The sequence below is a fragment of the Cricetulus griseus genome, unplaced genomic scaffold (genome assembly GCF_003668045.3).
Source record: "Cricetulus griseus strain 17A/GY unplaced genomic scaffold, alternate assembly CriGri-PICRH-1.0 unplaced_scaffold_36, whole genome shotgun sequence".
NCBI classification, from domain to species: Eukaryota; Metazoa; Chordata; class Mammalia; order Rodentia; family Cricetidae; genus Cricetulus; species Cricetulus griseus.
In genome coordinates, this window is record NW_023277097.1 from 67458 (window position 1) to 87046 (window position 19589).

The window sequence follows — 19589 nt, forward strand, 5'->3', positions numbered from 1 at the left end:
CCAGAAGGATAAGACCACAGTAAGTGTTGGAGGCCTGGAAAGAGAAGGTTTGAACAGCAGAGGGATGGGAGTGGCCAGGTGATAAAAGACACAGATACACAAGTCCTCAGAGGCAGGCCAATGTGAGATTTCAACTAAGAAAAATGTCAGACTCAATTTGAACTCCCTTCTTTCTCTCACACAGCTCTCCATAAAGACTTCTCAGTCAGTGCAGCCAGGCCTGATGGATTCCTCAGGACAGCACAGGGCCCTGCTCATTTCATCATGAAGCTTGGTGGAAAATTCCTCTCATCTAGGGATAGAATAAGAATCCTGAACTATATATTATCAGGAAACAAATACATCATAGCATGTGGATGGAATGATAGACCCGATCAACATAGACCTGAGTGCAGAATTCAAGGTTAGATTATATATGTCACCCTTCAAGCTTATTTATTGTTTGAGTGTGCAAGTGTGGTAGAGTGTGAGGGTGTAGGCGCCAACCAGAGGGAAATATCTGATGGGAAATATGTTACCTCAAATGGAAAAGGATTTAATCAAAAGTAGGTAATAAAGATCTGAATATACTTGAAAAAGAAGAGGAAATCACTCACTCACTCATGAAAACAGAAACACACTAGACACGGAGTGACTGCGTCAGGAGTCACACAGACATAGATCCTACACTCAAGATCCAGGCACTTAGGTTCTGCCCAATACTGAGGTGGATCCAAGACAGAGACTCCCCTTCATTCCACCATGAGCTGTTTGGGAAAAGCAACAGTAGCCGTCCTCTGCTGGGCGAATACTAATGGACACACAGGGTTAAAGAACTAACACAGCAGGACGGGAGAGATGGCTCAGATGTGAAGATCACTGGCTGCTCTTCCAGAGGTCCTGAGTTCAATCACCAGTCACAGCATTGTGGCTCACAACCATCTGTAATGAGATCGGGTGCCCTCTTCTGGCCTGCAGGCAGAACACTGTATACATAATAAATAAATTAATTTTAAAGAAAAAAAAAAGAACTAACACAGCAGAGTCCATCAGGCTTTGTGGTGAGCCATTGTGGTGACTTAGAGTGCCATGGGTGGAGGCCATGGGACAAGCTTGGAGAAGAATCATGACCCTACATCCTGGATGGTTCTTACCCACCAGCAAATGTGGTGCCTCATCTGGAACTCTGCATCTAACCCACCTATGTCAGAGGACACTGATGAGATGCCATGTGTGACTCTCAGTCATCTGAAGCAAGTTCACCACATGGAACTCACCCAACCATGTCAAATGTAGGTGTTCAGTTTTGCACTGTTGCGAGAAAAAACAAAACAAAACAACAACAACAAAAACCAGAGTCACTCCAGAGTGAATTTTGGCTTTTGCAACAGCAGGCAAACCAGTCTGTAGTTAATTTAATTTGCTTCACAAAAGTCATTTTATTGTTATACATTTTACACCCTATTTAGTCAATTTCACATACCAAATCCTCATATCTGAATCTCCCCAAAGAAGACAAATTGCAAAGCAATTCGAAGTCACAGGACTTCACACTTTTCTGAGTTTTCCCAACAAAGTTTTGCATAGGTTTCAACACTTCAGGGAGAATTAAGACAAGATATACATACTTCAAATAGAGGATGTTCAAAATAAAATGTAGCAATCACAAGAGGCAGCTCAAACCCCAAGTGCAAACACAAGCCAGCAACAATACTCTTTGGTAACTTCCCCTCCACAACCAGGAGGGGGCAGCACCTGTTCCCACTGACAGTGGCGCTCGTGGGAGGTTGATGTGAATTAGCTCAGAGCACTCAAAGCAACCCTGAGTGGTTCAAATGAAATGCCCATCACTGATACTGAGGACAAAGAGCTGCTCATGATTTCACAATGAAAGAGACACTATAGCCATGGGACACACTGGCCATGACAATTCACAACGGAGCAAAACACAGAAGATGTGGGATAGGAATAGCCCCTTAGAAATGGATATGATGAAATACTTGGGACATATCCAGTCAGGGAGCTCTATAGTAAATATATTCTCATTATTTCTTTGAAGTTAATTACATGCATAAAATGTATGTATCACGGTCAGGACATACTCCATGGAACTTTTTATTTCCTTTTATGAAAGAGGGCCTGATATAGCCAAGAATTTATGAGGTAGGGCCTGATATAGCCTAGGATAACCCCAAACTCATTGCTTAATATGAATTCTCTTAAACTCCCAATAATCTCCTGAGTGATGAAGTCAAGACTTGAGCCATTCCATCAGATTAATGCAGCACTGGGGGTCAAACCCAGACATCTAAGAAAGTCACACAAGCACTCTACCAACTGAGCAGTTTTCTGATTCAGTAAAGGACAAACAGAGACTGACTTAGAAGATGATAATTATTCATATTGACATTGATACAAAAGGGAATGTAAGGATGACTTTTGGCTCAGTAACAAAAGTGGGAAATTCTCAGTGTCCTCCATCTCATTTTCCATGTGACAAACAGGACATGTGTGTGTCCTGAACTCACGCTTTGAAGGGATGCTAACTTAGAGAATTTCCCCCATGTGACACATTTATTGAATGGGGTCATTGCTGAAGAGAAGGCTGAGATTGTTGAGACCCAGGGGTGGTAGAGAATGACAAGGAACACTTTTCTGGGCACTGCAGGACAGCCTCACATCTGAGCTCACAGTGGTTGTGGTGACATCTACAATCCTCATGGGAGCCCAGTGTAGAACAAACGGAGATGGGCAGAGTGTCCCACCACAGATGAAGAACAGATGGCATCTGATGCCTACTGGGAGAGGGACAGTCAGTTTTCTTTAACAGTGTGGCCTGGGTACTATGTCCAATCATTTGGGAAGCACAGATTGAACTACATGGGAGGAAGGGAATACACTTTCGTTAAGTGTAAGACGGGGCAGTGGATTTTCAACAACCAGCAGGTCACAGAAGAATCAAAAGAAAATCAGATCAGTGAGGACGGAACCAGTAAGACAGGGGGCGGGGGTGGGAGGTGAACCATCAAATCATAATACATAATGATATGACATTTTCAAGCAATTGAAAAAAATTTAAACCATGGTCCGGTGGTGGCCCACAACGTTAACCCAAATAATTGGGAAGCAGAGAGTTCCAGCCCAACATGCTCTTCATAACCAGCTCCAGGAGAGCCAGGGCTCCCCTGAGAGAACCTGTTTCAAATCAGCAACAATAATCATTAAACCCATAAGCATAAGCCTAAGAAAAAGATAGCAGATGAAACAGATTTGAAGTGAGATCAGAAATTGAACGTTGCAAGATAAAGTGGGTGTGTCTCAAGGGAGGAGTATGTGCTTAGAATCCCAGAGGCCCTGCCATCATTCTCTTACTCCACCAATAAAGGAAAATAACTATTTTTTTTTACTGAACTCTATTTCTCTTCAACTAGGTGGTGGAACAGACACAAACATGGAGATATTCAACAAGTTCCTTCAGGACAAGACTATCACCCTTGAGGTCCAGCCCAGTGACTCCATGGACAATGTCAAGACCAAGACCCAAGACAAGGAAGGGATCTCACCTGACCACCAGTGACTGGGATTTAATGACAGAGGATGGCTAAATCCAGGCCAATGGCAAAGGCCAGAAAGATTCCCACCCTGAACCTGGTGCTGCACCTGTATGTTAGCATCATAGAGCCATCCCTTTGCCAGAATCTCCAGACGGACAAGTATGACAAGGCCATGCTCTGCTGACACCTGCACCTCTGTGTGGTCAATTTCCTTGAGAAGAAGGGTGGCCACACCAGCAACCTGCACCCCAAGAAAATCAAATAACACTGAAAACTTTCTTAGCCCAGGACTCTCAGGACCCAGTGAAAGGTTCAGGCATTAATGCTGACCTGCTCTCTTACTTTCCTCCTCTCTTGACCTAGGCTCTCTTCACTCACTCTCTCTCTTCTCTCTTACCCTCTGCCCTGCTCTGTTCTTCCATTTCTCTCCTCTCCCCTCCCCTAACTTGGATAAACTTTTTAAATGTACCCTCTATGGTTCGTGGTCCATAGAGCAGTCTTTAATTTAAGCAGAAAGTTAACACCCAGTGCAATTTTTTTTTGGCCTGAGCAGAAGGACTAAGGAAAGTGATGATGCTAAGACTGAGTTAGTGACATGGATCAGTGAAAAAGCGCTGCTGCCAACCTTCAGCCAGGACTCTAATCCATATTATGCGAGGGGAAAACTGCCTTCTCTAGTTGTCCTGTGACCTCCATGCTTGTACTCTGTCATATGTGAATGTATACACACAACAAAAAATAAGTTTAATTTGTTATTGCATTTGTATGATTTAAAAAATAAGTGCAAATTACTAAAGAAGTATAATTTAAAGTTGTAATGGAAAGTACACACATCAAAAAGGAACAAACAGCCAGAAAAAGTACTGAACATGTGGTTTTGATTTTAAAGATGTATTTATTTTTATGTATATTGTTTTGCCTGTATGTGAGACTGCACACCAGAAGAGGGCACCAGATCTCATAATGGGTGGCTGTGAGCCACCATGTGGTTGTTGAGAATTGAACTCAGGACCTCAGGAAGTGTAGGCATTGCTCTAAACCTCAGAGTCATCTCTACAGCCCCTAGTGCACAACTGTAACCCAGCTCTAAGAGCATAAGGAAGTAGATTACACATTTTATTCCAGGTAGATATGAACAGTGAGAACCTTCACAGAAGCCTTCAAACACTTTGAATATGGGGAAGTATTTCACATTAAAAAAGGTGAATAGGAACTGGGAGTTGGTGGCCCATGCCTTTAATCCTAGGACTCTGGAGGAAGTGGCAGGCAAATCTCTGTGAGATCCAGGCCAGCCTGGTCTCCAGAACAAGTTCCAGAACAGCCACAAAAGCAATAGAGACAAACCTGGTCTCGAAAAAGACAAAAAAAAAAAAAATGTGAAAAGGAATAAAGCAAGACTACATGGAAATTTGTATTTCTTGTGTGTAATGTTCATTCATGTCTGCTACCCCCTGGTGCTAACAAAGATGAGGACAGATGAGACAGACACTGTTGGGATCTTGGAAATGACATCCATTAAATATTGATGGAGTCTACTGCCTGACCTAGACACAAACGAAGGGAATTCAGAGCCTGGTGTGTGAGGAGGGCAGTTCCCCTTCCTGTGGGGCTGCTGAAGCACAACCATGTCATGGGGAGGGCCCTGCCTCCAGAGGCCACACCCTATGTCTCCAGCCCCTTCAGACAGACTCTGTAACTCTGCTGTTAAGCACAGTTGCAGCCTCCAGGAGGAGACGCCATGACTGTATCCTTCACAGCCCTGCTCTGTCTGGGTGAGATGTGGAGATGGGGAGGGATGCTGTGCTCTGGGATTGATGCTGCCCCACAGCCCAGCACGGGTCAGTTAGGAAACCCCAGGGTCTCAGGAGGTTCTGCAGAGGGGAGGACCTTCTCAAGCTTCAGGGACAAACCTCTCACAGGGAACTCTCTTCCAGGACTGACTCTGGGCCATGGGACACCAGTGCTGTCAGGTGAGTGAGTGTCTGCAGATGTCCTGACATCACCTGTCATCATTCCTGGAGCCATGCTGGGCAGTGAGAATGGAAAACATCACATGTGTGCTGCCCCTGGGGATGGCTGAGGGTTACAGTGTGGGTTAAAATCAGAAGATAATGTCCCGGGTCCTACCTGATCTTTTCCTTGCAGGAACTCTTCCTAAACCTATCCTCAGAGCACAACCAGATTCTGTGGTCTCTGAGCAGACTACAGTGACCTTCTTGTGTGAGGGAACCATGGGAGCCCAAGAATACCGTCTGTATAAAAATGGACATTTCAGGAACAAAAAATATCCACCAAATCCTAAGAACAAGGCTGAATTCTCAATCTCAAAAATAGTCCCTCAGGAAGCAGGGCAATATACCTGTCAATATTGGACCCATTATGGATGGTCAGAGCACAGTGACTCCCTGGAACTGGTGGTGACAGGTGAGAAGACTCACAAAGTCCACAGCCTCAGGTTTGTCTGTCAAGAAGTGGTTCTGTACACAGGGGTGACTCTCCACACAGCCTTGGAGGGTAAGAGGGCCTTTGAGGGCATTTAACTGATTCTTCTTCTCTCCTAGGGGCCTACAGTAAACCCAGTCTCTCAGCACAGCCCAACCCTGTGGTGACTGAAAGAGGGAAAGTAACCATCCAATGTGGCTCAAAGCAACAATATTCTGGGTTCATTTTGATTAAGGAAGGACCACAGGAAGAATCCAGGATACTGGACTCAGAGTATAACCAGTCTACTTGGCAGTATGAGGGCAGGCTCCCTGTGGGCCCTGTGACCTCCAGTCAAAGGTGGACATTCAGATGCTACAGCTTTCACAGTAACAGCCCATTGGTGTGGTCAGATCCTAGTGACCCTCTGGAGCTCCTGTTCTCAGGTGAGAAGCCAAAAATATTCCACAAAATGATACAGATATAACAGACGTGCTAAGGGAGGCCTTGGTGTGTGGAGTGTGAGGAGCCAGGGCTCCTGAGCCCATTGACACAGATCATGGGAGACAGAGTAACACAAGATACAGAATCCAGGGAAGATAGTGAGAGCATATTCTATAAGGTCTGAGAGAGAGAGGAATCTTCATGGTGCCCTCTGTTACTCTGGATCAGCTTAAATAGCATCCACAAGAACAGGAGAAACTCTACAGAAGAGAGAGGAAGGATTGTAGGAGCCGCACAACACTTCAGTGGAACCATGAGGGCTCACAGAGACTGAAGCAGCAACCAAGGCTCATGCTTGGGTCTTCACTAAGCCCTCTGCACACAGGCTGTGCTGATTTACACTGGCTCCTTTTTATTTTTGTTTTTAGAGGGTCACTGTGTATCCCTGCCTGTCCTGAACCTGACTCTGGAGACCAGGCTGGCTTTGAACTCACATCGATCTGCCTGCTTTTGTCGACTGAGTGCTAGGGTTAAAGGCATGCACAAGCACAACCAGAATAGCTTGCGATTTTTGTTAGACTCATAACAACAGGAGTGTGGAAGTCTCTGACTCTTTTGCCTGCACAGGGGATCTTTTTCCTCCTACTGGGTTGCCTTCTCCAGCCTTAACAGGAGGGTGTTCGCCTAGTCTTACTACATGCTGTTATGCCGTGTTCCAGTCATATCACTGGGAACCCTGCTCTGTTCTGAAGGAAAAAAAAATAGGCGCAGTGGGTCAGGGGGAGAGGGAAAGGGAGAGAACTGCTGTGAGGATGTGATGTTTAACAGGAGCTTAAATTAATTACAAACAAGTGCCTTCCGCCATTGTGACTCTCCTGTGCCACTTTCAGACAGACCCACCCCCTTCTCTCCTGTTTCCTTGCAGGGACCCTCCACAAACCCACCATCAAGGCTAAGCCAGGCCCTGTGGTTGCCTTAGGAAGCCCCATGAACATCTCCTGTCAGGGGACCCTGGATGCAGAAATGTGTTTTCTGCATAAAGAGGGAAGCCAACAAACCTGGGGTACACAGACCCCAAAGGAGCCTGGGAACAAGTCCACGTTCTCCATTCCTTCTGTGTCAGAGGACAGTGGGGGGCAATATCGCTGTTACTGTTACAGCTCAGCTGGCTGGTCAGAGCCCAGTGACACCCTGGAACTGGTGGTGACAGGTGAGGGGACACACACAGTCTCAGCTTCAGGTACTGCTCTCAGGAGTATTCCCTCCCAAAGTCTAGCCCTGAGAACATTGTGACTGAGAGCCCATGTAACAGACTGCTTATTCTGTCCTAGGAATCTATAACACTAAACCACACCTGGTAGAATTGCCCAGCCCTGTGGTGACCTCAGGGGGGAACATGACTCTCCAGTGTGTCTCACAGATGGTTTATAACAAGTTCATCCTCACCAAGGAAGATCAGAAGTTCTCCAGCTCCCTGAACTCACAGTATATACACAGTACTATGCAGTACCAAGCCTTATTCTCTATAGATCATGTAACAGCAGACCACACAGGGACATTCCGATGCTATGGTTACTACAAGCAAACCCCACAGCTGTGGTCAGCACCCAGTGAGCCCCTGGAAATGCACATCTCAGGTGAGTCAGCCCCATCACTGACCAATCATTTTTAATACTCCAAGCCCTTTGCCATGACCCTGTCACACTAGGTAGTTGGAGATAAAGAGTGAAAAAGAAAGATCCTGATTGCTGAGCCAGAGCCCCACTCCTGGGGAGAAGCAGTAACATGCGCAGGGCATGATGGGAAGGAATAGGTGTTTGGTAAAAACCATCTCCTCAGTCACTAGGCTGTCACCTTCCCTCTAGGTCTGTCCAAGAAGCCCTCTCTGCTGACTCACCAAGGCCATATCCTGGACCCTGGAGAGAGCCTCACCCTGCAGTGTGTCTCTGATATCAGCTATGACAGATTTGCTCTGTACAAGGTGGGGGGAGCTGACTTCACCCAGCACCAGGGCCAGAGGACCCAGGCTGGCCTCTCCTTGGCAAACTTCACACTGGGAAATGTGAGCAGCTCTACTGCAGGACAGTACAGATGCTATGGTGCACACAAGCTCTCCTCTGAGTGGTCAGCTCCAGTGATCCCCTGGACATCATGATCACAGGTGAGGATCTAAATAGATTCAATCTGGTTCCTAACGTCTGCATAAACTCTCATGGGGGACCTAAGAGCTGATAGCTGGGATGAGGGACAGGACTCTTATTCAGGAACTGATGCAGAGATAGGGAAACATTTCAGGAATTCAGGAAGGGAAAATAATCAGAGTCGCAGGTGCTCAGAGCTGACCTTGTGAAGTTTCGTCTCAGAGCATTGAAGGCAGCCTCTCATTAGCTCTGCTCTCTTTAGGACAGCTTCCTGACAGTCCTTCCCTCTCAGTGAAGCCAAACTCCACAGTGCTGTCTGGAGACAACGTGGCCCTGCTGTGTCAGTCAACATACACGACAGACACTTTCATTCTGTCCAAGGAGGGAGCAGCACACCAACCCCAGCGAATGAAATCCAAGTCCCAAGATGTGGAGTTCCAGGCAGAATTCTCCATGAGTGCTGTGACCTCTGCCCTCTCAGGCACCTACAGGTGCTACAGGTCTCAAGACTCATCTCCCTACCTGTTGTCACATGCCAGTGCCCCTGTGGAGCTCTCTGTCTCAGGTGAGGAGACCTTAACCCCTCTGGTGACTTAAAATGCAGAACCCTCAACGTGGACGTCGATCAGGAGTCCCCAGGACACTGTGGGGCCTCTGGTAGTAGATCAGTATTATCCCTGGCAAAAGAGTACGTTATGAGCCCATTCTATATGGAGGCATGCTCTCTCAGCCTGGACACATGGGGAGGGCCTAGGCCCTGCCCAGGATTATATGACAGACTTGGGTTATTCCCCATGGAGGCCCTTACCCTCCCTGGGAGCAGAGAGTGTATGGTGTGGGCAGCTGTTGGGGGATGGGAGAGGGAGAAGGCATTGATATTTGAAGCAGGCTTGTTTCTAATTTGAACTAATAAAATAATAATAATAATAATAATAATAATAATAATAATAATAAATCCAAACCCTAGGAGTCCTTGACTTAGGTGGTATTAGGGGAACAGTATGAAGTGTTAGTCAGAAGGCGATATCCTTGACAGAAACACGGATGCCTCCCTTGTGTGTCTAGGCTGAGTGAGTATCTCTCTATGTGGAATGGGCTTTAAAATCCATTAATTCACTAGGGATAAAGGCTGATCCACTACCAGGGGCCCCTTAGACTGCCCAGGCCTCCTAACTGACACCCACATTTCAGGACAGGCCCCATGTCCTATATGGTTCAGCCATTCCCAGTCACTGTGAAGGAACACCCTGTCCCTGGTCCTTGCTTGCAGTGCATCCATGACCCTGTGTCTCCAGGGGAGTAGGCAGCCTTGCTGTGATAGGTACAAATCCTGCTATACTCTTCTTTTTTCCAAACAGATCCACAGCTCAACCCTACCAGACAGAATTTGTCATGTGAACCTGAACGTAATAATAATATTAAGCAAAATAAAATCTAGCAGTCCCAATCAAAACCTATTGTTTACTAAGTATTCAACATACCACTTCAGGCTGAAATAGAGGAACTGAGATTGTTTGGGTTCAGTTTCCTTTGGTGAGGTGTGTGCCTGCTCTTGGTGTGCCCATCTGAACTTGGAAAATTTTGGGATAAGACCATAAGAGACTGCAGCACTGACCCTTGAATCTCCTAAAGAGATGGGACACTTACAGCACTCTCTCCTCACAGTATGGCCTGGTTTGTCTCCACACAAATTATTTGTAAATTGATGAATTTAAGGGAGTGTTACATATGTCACTCTTGGGATCTATGCATAGGGACAGCTAGCCATGCTATCAGAAGACTGTTAGCTGAAAGCCCACTGGCTTAGCATAGCTTAGAGAGCATATGTTCTCTTTCATAATTCTCTCTCTCTATGTGTCTGTCTGTCTGTCTGACTGTCTGTCTGTCTGTCTCTCTCTCTCTCTCTCACACACACACACACACACACAGAGAGAGAGAGAGAGAGAGAGAAAGAGAGACAGACAGACAGACAGACAGACAGACAGACAGACAGACAGACTTCACTATTCATCGAGAGCCAGGACATGTCACTGCCCCAAACCTTGGTCCTACATTTCCTACATGATATGAGGAAGAAAAGAGAAGGATGACAATCTCCATCAGAAGCCTGTGCTCCTACATGAACTAGACAAAAAGAGAAAATTCTTGTTCTAATGTGGGGAGAAACATCTGGGACATTTTAGCTACAAGACACAGGTTCTCGGTATTAACAGAAACCATTTCTCATTTCAGAGAAACTCTAAGGCATTTTCTCCTCTCAACCACCCCTCAGTGGTCCCTGGGTCCTCAGAACAGTTCAGGACAATGCTCAGATATCAGGAGAGATGGGAGGTCTAAGTGTGACAAGGGAACAAACACTCAGCAAAACCCATTGAGGAAATCATCCTAGACTGAGCACCTGAATCTGCACAACCTCGGCTGAGCTGACCAGAGACACCTAACTCAGACACCGCTGCAGCTGCTCAGTGCAAAGACCCATGGTTCAATGTCCTGTATTGTCAATTTATACTGCTCTGAATTTACCGGTTTCACTGTGCTGCTGAAGAATCCAATAAGAACTCCTCGTGGGAACAGGGGGTGTCTATGATACTTTTACTGGATTTTATGAACCTACTCGTCACACTGGGTAGTCTTGCCCAACCTTAAAACATGGGGGGTAGGTGCTTAGTCTCAACAAACTTTATATGCCATGTTTTTTAAATGTTAATGGGAGACCAGCCATTTCCTAAACAAAATTGAAGACTGAGTGGATTAGTGGGTGGGAATTTTAGGTAGGAAATACTGACATGGAGGGAAGGAAGGAGGGAGAACCTGCAGCTGGAATGTAAATTTAAAAAAATTAAACGTATTTTTAAAAAGAATAACAAAGGGCACCTAGCTACAGCAGCATAAGATTCATCCCAGATTTCATGAGTTTATATAATGAGATTGATGAGTAATTACAGTAAATGAGAAAGTAGAATTCAGAAGAAACTCTCAGATCTCTTAAGGACAAGCACATTCTGATTACCTTCTTCTGCTCCCAGGATCAGCTGACATTATCAGTTCATCTTAGAGCATGCCCAAACCCAAGTCAGTTGAATAAAGAGAATTCAAAATTACAGCACTGGAAACATAGGCTGCATGACTTGTCCATGGTAGGCAGGGGCCCTGAGTAGACATTTACTTATCTTGGGGACATTTAGGTACCTTGGGGCAATTTTGACCTTTCCTAACCACTGTACTTCTTTGTCCACAGCCACAGCCTCAGAGAACAAGGATTACACAGTGGAGAATCTCATCAGGATGGGGATGGCTGCCCTGGTCCTCATTTTCCTTGGGATTCTGGTCTTTGAGCCTTGGGGCAGCCAGACTGAGGCCCACCATGCAGCTGAGAAGCAATCAGAATAGAAATAAATATATCTTTCAGGGTTCCAGAGTCTGGGAAATCAATCTTATGATCCAACTTTCTGTAAGGTTTCCAGTTCTTACACTGAGGAACTGGTATAAGGAGAATGTCCAGGGAGCAATTGTGATTTGTTACAGAGGAAGGTGTGAGTGCTGTGATGAGATCCTTCATCAGGAAATGAATTTACATCCTTCCACCTACTGTGGGCATTTGCTGATGAAACAACTCTTTTCTGGGTCTATAATGTGAGGATTATGCTACCCAGTATATCAGCCTGGGTCCTCATTTCTGTACATTTTTCTTCCCCTCTCTCTGATGTGTCATTTTCCATTTTCATATATTACCACATTCTCTATAGTGGAGCCTCTATCTGTTGTCTGGAAACAAAGAAGATGAATGAAAACCAAAATGTTGACTAAAGTCAGAACCAAGAATTTAGTCCATCTGTCTATAATTCTCCAAAGCAATTTCTGTGTACATTTAATTTTTCAGTCTACAAGTATTATTCATGGAGTTTCTCTTAAAATATAAAGTCAATCTTACCACATGGTGGATAAGGACTATCTGTCCAGGGAGGGTAGATAGAACTTTAATTTTTTTTCTCAATACAGAATCCTTCTGTGGGTGGCACATTCTGACCACTCTATATAACCCCATCAAACACACCTTCACAACAGCAACGTGACATCACAGATGTGAGGGAGGGAGTGTTGCAGGAAATTGCAGTGTTTTTCCATTTCTTTCTCTGCTGTCTAATTTGCACATGTGCAAAAGAACTTGGCATGCTGATCAATTGTAGTGGCCTGGCATGCCTCAGTCCCAAACCACAGAGGCCCTGAGGTCTGGCCTGAGTGGGGGAAGGTGTGAAGGGACCAGCTCCCCATTTCGGCAGCCATAACAGCCTAGTGCGTGCTTACCTGACCTTGCCTTGATCACTAGGAGGTCAGATGCCTGCCTCATGGCAAGGAACCAATCAGAAATTAGCTGGTAGTGCTATGCTTTAAGGCTCTGGGTTTGCTTTATGGATAAGTGCACAGCAATGATGTGCAGAGCATAGCAACCACCCTGGGAGGGCCTATGGGCCATAACAACCAGTTGGCCAATCAACACAGGGCAAGCCCTCCAAGCCTGGAGGCACACCAATCCTAAGCCTGTGAGTACCCCAGACACTCCCCTTACACTGCCCTATAAGATCTCTATGCAGATTGAGCATAGAAAGACGACTTGAGCCATCTCTCTAGCCATCCGCCATGGCTAGTGGATGAAAGGCCCGAGCTAACATGGGGTTAGCTCATTAAACAACTACAATAAAGCCTCATGCAGTTTGCATCAAGTTTCTGCCTCCACATGGTGATTGGGGTGACCAAGGTCCTGGGCTGAGAAACTGGGAGCCTGAGCTTCCAGGGGTCTTTCAGGATGACTTGGAAATTCCTAGCAACCCATGGCAACAAAGACCAGACACAGCATCTTGTCATCTTCAGAGAGCTCTCAGTTCCCTCCTGCAAACCGGAGTCTCCCTTTGCCCCATCATCTTCCTCAACTGCTCTCTAACTGTTCTTTGGTGATAGCAGAGACTATCTTCCTGAACCTCTTCCTAGGCTCTATCAGCAGATACCTCAAAACAGTCTCTACTCATGTAGACCCAGCTCTCCACCCTGATCCAGGCCTATTCAAATGCTTAGTTCTGTAGATGCAAAACTAGGGGACATTCTCCACTGAGGCTGTGCCTTTCAACAGCAAATCAGCTAGCATCTGCAATATAATGTAGCCTAGCACTCGCTGATACTGGAACCCGAGGTCTAGACCATGAGGATTTCTCTAATAGCATAATTTTTGGATCCCAACAATCAATAATCCTAGAATCACCTTGTTAGGATGACTTAGCATATAATGATTCAAAATTTATGCAATTTATGCATAGACCATCATATTATCTTAAAACAATTCTTATTCATTTTATTCTATCTCACTTTTTTGTCTATACTGGAAATGTACCTTTACTTCTGTTTATGCATTAGCTAACTGTTTAAGTACAAAGCTAAAGACTGTCTCCTTCTTCAGGATTTAATGAAAAATTTCTGCCTTCTCACCATTCCCTAAGATGCTAATTACGGTGTTATGGTCCATGAACTTATTGTGACACTGGAGGTCCTCTGTTCTTAATTTCCTATGAGAGTCCTTGTTGAATGACTGTGGGACATGAATAAAGGCTGACTCTTTATCAAAAATTATCTCCATTACGTATGTTTTTCATTATAACCTTGTTTTTTTTTTTCCGAGACAGGGTTTCTCTGTGGCTTTGGAGGCTGTCCTGGAACTAGCTCTTGTAGACCAGGCTGGACTCGAACTCACAGAGATCCGCCTGCCTCTGCCTCCCAAGTGCTGGGATTAAAGGTGTGTGCCACCAATGCCTGGCGTAACCTTGTTTTCTACCATCAGTACCACATGGTTTTTAATGTTGAAAGGGATTTACATGACTGATAAATTCTATTTTTAAGGAGGTGTTCTTTTCATTTTATAATAGGTTCTCATGGCTAACAACAGGATATAGTCTGAAGAATTACATTACATAACAGTAAGAGAATTTTCTCCCCTGAGCTTAGTCCTGAGAGTTTTCAGACAGGATGTGGAGTGTCATATCAGGAACTGTGATCCCTGATGAAAAATAGAAGGAACAGGGGGAAAACCACATTGGGATGGTTTGAAGAAGAGAGGGAATTAAGAGAGTCTTCCTGACAGGACAAGATTTCCTGAGCAAATTGGGAGCAAATTGTGGAGGGGAGAGGGAGGAGGAGGAGAAGGGGAGGATAGTAGGCGGAGGAGAACAGGAGAGATCAGGAAAAGTGAGTTGGGGGGGTAAAATAGAGTAGAGCAAGAAAAGAGATACATTCATAGAGGGAGCCATTACAGGTCTAAAGAGAAATCTGGCACTAGGGAAATGTCTAGGGATCCACAAGGATGACCCCCACAAGAATCTAAGCAATAGTGGAGAAGCTACCTTAAATGCCCTTGCTCTATAATGAGACTGATGACTACTTTAAATGCTATACTAGAGCCTTTATCCAGTAGTGGATGGAAGCAGAACTCTATTTAAACTAACATAATTGTTATCTATTGGGCAGTACAGCTTAGGAAGAAAACTTCTTCATAATAATCCACAGGTAAAAATGCCCAGTAGAAAGGCATATTTCCATGAGATAAACACATCAGAGACAGTGGGAATCTCCCCCACACTAATTCACACCATGTCAGGTACCACAGAAAGATGATAGCAGCAAACATGTAAAGGCATAGCAGATGAAAAAGACTTCCTGGAGTCTGTGGTCTCAGAGCCTCGTATCGATCTCCAAAATCATCCATCAGAGACTTGTCTCCTGGTTGGCTGGCACCTTGAACTTCAATTGCTACCAGCTGATCCTCTAACAAGACTAATGGCCATGGCTGCGTTCAAGGCATCAGGGTGCCATTATTTAAAGAAAGGTTTTCCTCATCTGATGCCAGAAGCTCCAGGACATCACTGTGTTCTTTTTAAACTTGTGGTTCCTCCTCTATTGTCCATAAACATTTAGATAAGGATCACAAGGCCTGTAGGGAATAGTCACCTTGATGGCCTGGTATATAAATCCTGGGAAGTCAGGCTCCAGGACAGCTTCTGTTTCCTTTCTCTGGTCAGGATGAAAGTGTCTTGTCACTGTTGTGAGATACAGTGGAGGGTCACATTCATTCTTGAGGTCACAGCAAAGCTGGATGGGCTTGATGTGTTGTGTTTACTGTGGTGGACTCCTAAGAAGAAAGGAGATCCTGTGTTAATTGGGCACTCACCCTATACATTGGAAACCAGGATTGGGCTCTCATAGTGGACACTCCTTATAGACAACCACTTCTCTGAAGGCAAATCCTGGGAGTGGGAACCATGGTTGTTCTGTCACCTGTCCCCACCAGATCAAGGGAATCAGTGAGTACCGAAATGCTAGCAGTCATCTGATAGTCACAGAGGGAGCTGCCTAAAGTTTGCCATTCAGTGATTTGAATGGGCCTTCAGAATTGCAGTTCCAGTAGGGTCTATCTATATCACATACCTGGGCTTCCATCTTTACAGAGACAGTAATCATGGGATCCTGTTGTCCTCTCACAAAGAATGTCACTCCAGTCCCCTAGGGACTAACTGAGCTTGCCTGAGTCCTGAGGATGGGTTGGGGAGGGTCCCTAACCTTCCCTTTACTGAAGGAACTGGAGGCATCACTAGGATCCTATCATAATGATTGTGCACCATAGATACAGACCAGGAGTGGATCCTTGTCAACAGTTAGAAAAGAGAAACCCGGAAGAGCTAAAATTCCAATAATTCATCAATACAGGGGTCCTGTAGTATAGACTAATCCTAGAATACAGTGCTCCTATGAGAGGTTTTCCCCCAGCAATGTCCCTGGCTTTTGTGAACTGATCTCATGAAATGAAACTGTTTAATTACCCTGTGACCAGGCAGCTTGTAGCAGTTCTCTTCAGCAGAACACAACCTGCATAGATAGTTAACAAGCTCAGCCTTTTAACAGGGAAACAACAGGGTTGCAAGAATCCTGCTGTGTTCCCTGTGAATCTGTCCATGGTACTGGGCTCTCAGGAAAGCCCCTGCCCACTCATTGGTACCAAATTCACTGGGAGCACCCACAGTTGTAGGAAATCAGGGGTTCAGCATGTTGCCAAGGTAACAAGTTCCAATTCAGGGTGCACCCGTGACAGCTCAGAATTCATGGAGAATGAAGAAAAGGTGTCTGGGAGGAAAGGGAAGATGATCCAACAAAATGGTGGATCTGAGGACAAACCATGACAGACTCTTCATCAGGAACCCATATCAAGTCCAACACAAAGCTCTGTTAACATGTGCTCAGCCTCATATTATTTAAAAAATCAATCCAATTAAATACACCTTGGAGCTGGAAGTCCTCAGTAGCTTTCCAGTATCTTATCAGGTTAATCTACTTGATAAAATATTTCCATGAAAATTGTATGAAGAGAAACTGGAGTGATATAAAGTTAGTTTCATCAATAGTAATATAAAATTCACCATTTCATTCTGAACTGACAATCTCCTAGATGGATACTGTTGACAACTTACTCCACTGGACTGTAGTTCCTCCCCAGTGTCTTCATCATGAGTATTCTTGAAATCCAATGGTACATTATACTCTCTAATTGTCAAGTCTAAGAATTTCATTCAAAATTCTTCACTGGTTGTCATTGTCCATTTACATACACTACCCTCTAGAGATTGTTTTCAAGTAGGAGAAACTAGAAATAGCCAAATATGTTACAGAAATCTTCCTTCATGAAATATTACCTTCACATGGCACACCAATGACATAAAGATATTCTAAGTGTTTCACTGTGAGACCCTGGATCAGGACAACTCAACTGTTTCAGGAAAGATGCTCAGCCCTCACTGACCCTCATGGTGATATACATGTGTGTGTAGAGACTTTTCCTTACACTCAAGGAATAAAACCAACTTGGCTCCTGCCTCCCAAATTACAATAAAATCCCAAAGACAGTGAGACTACAATCATGGCTCAGGCACGACAGCTAATGCTTAAGCATCTCGGCTGTTGTGATGCTTTGACTGTGGGACTTGAAATATATACATTGTATGGAATTAATTTATATCACAATGGTCTTATATAATTGCAGAGAAAAGCACTGTATAATTGCTAAATTTACATCATTTTAGTAATGTACTAATGTCACTTTATATCTTCTGTTTTCTTGGGTCCCTAGCAAAGTTATTTGTCTTGGTTTCCAAAGGGAACTCAAGGCCCACTATTGGGAGGATGGCTTGCTTTCTGACAGCCAGCTATAACCTAGGATGCTAATGTTGATGATACAACTTAAAACCAGTGTGATGTGACATGCTGCTGTGACTTCTCAAACTATTTCTTGTTGCCCAATAAAGCTGTGAAATTTTTGCTAAATATGTTTGTTATTTTACACTCTCCTATCAAGCATGATACCTTCAGAGACAAATTGCAATGAGGCACCAATTTTGAAAGTCAAAATTTGAAAATTGCCAAAAGAATCTAGAGACCACTTATGTTGGGTCATCTTGGCTAATGATTTGTCTGTGTCTAAAATCAAATGAAGAAAAAATGAGATGGGCCCATGTATTAGGAATATGCTTAAGGAGACTTTTTAAAAAACAATTTGTTTTATACTATGTATATTGGTGTATTACCTCAATGAATGTAGAGGTAATACAGAAACCCTGGTATCTGCAGAGGTCAGACGTGGGCATCTGATCTACTGGAATTGTTGTTATGGATGATACATAAAATGGGTATCAGAAACAAAACACTATCCTATGGAAGAGCAGCCAAAGCTCTTAAACTTTGAGGCAATTCTTTAGCCCTTGATATGGTTTTTACACTGTGAGGATATGCTGTAGTGTCAAAGAAAACCTCACATGGATGTTGTATAAAAGGGTGGTTCTGTGGATGTCAATGAGGAGGCCTCCACACTCTTGGGGGGGACAGGAAGTGGATTAGTATTTTTCCCTGGTGTAAGAAGGGACTTTGAGAGCCCATCCCACGTGAAGGGATGCACTCTCGGCCTGGACACATGGGGGAGGCCCAGGATGATGTGGTGGTCTTTGGGGAGCACCCGTCCAGGGCCCTGCCCTGCCTGGGGAGTGGAGGGTGGATGTGGTGGGTATAGGTGGGAGGTAAGAGAGGCAGGAGTAGTGGGGAGGGGAGAGAGAGGGAGAAGGGATTGACATGTGAAGCAACCTTGTTCCTAATTTGAATTTGAACCAACAAAAAATTACAAAAAAGGGGTGGTTCTGAGGAAGCCTAAGATAGTGTTTCCGTGTTTCCATCATAGAAGTACCTTCTCCTCAGAGAGCAGTGACACCTGTAGCTCATGAAGACAAAGTAAAGGACACTCAGTGTCCTTCCTGTGTCACCAACCTTGTCCTTAGGAGAGAAAGGGTCCTGTTCTCAGGAGTCACCATCACAGTCCAGCCCTGGATGATGCTGTCTCCTTCTACAACTCTACAGTAATCTATGCCTGTCAGCCATGTGCACACTATTGGTGACCTGGGTGGGACCATGACCCTCCAGTGTGGGTCACAGTATAGTCTTGTAAGCTTCATTCTGTCCAAGAAAGGAGAACACATCATGAGTGTTCTCACACCCTGAACTAACACCAACAACATAAACACCGAATGTCCCGAGATGTTCCATTTCCTGCAAGAATAAAACCTCAGGTGTGGTCAATGTCCAGTAACACTCTGCAGCTGCTGGTCAAAGGTGAGATGTACCAACCCTGAAGCAATTATTTCAGGTCCTATAGGTCTTTGCAAGAGCTGTGTACTGAGAGAACCACAGATGGAAAGTTACTCATTGAGCTGAGCTTTTGCTTTATCAGAGTGTGAGGTAAGTGAAGACCTGTATCAGAGGATGGGAGAGGGCTGGTGGAGGATAAGAAAGAACCCACTGCCCATCTTCACAGGAGGGTTGCCTGAAAGGAATTCATCAATACTGGCCTAGAAATGATCTGTCCTAGAACTTCTGAGAAACGGACAGGCCGGTGATTACGAAGGTTTGGTCTGGACTGAAGTTTAGACTGGGTTCTAGTGTGAGGTCTCTGTGGGCTCTGTAAGCAGCTGTTTGT

At 44.8% G+C, this 19589-nt stretch overlaps 1 pseudogene; it reads left to right on the forward strand.

Moving 5' to 3' along the window:
- Positions 1 to 5271: 5271 nt before the first annotated feature.
- Positions 5272 to 11929, forward strand: LOC118237650 (annotated as a pseudogene).
- Positions 11930 to 19589: the final 7660 nt, after the last annotated feature.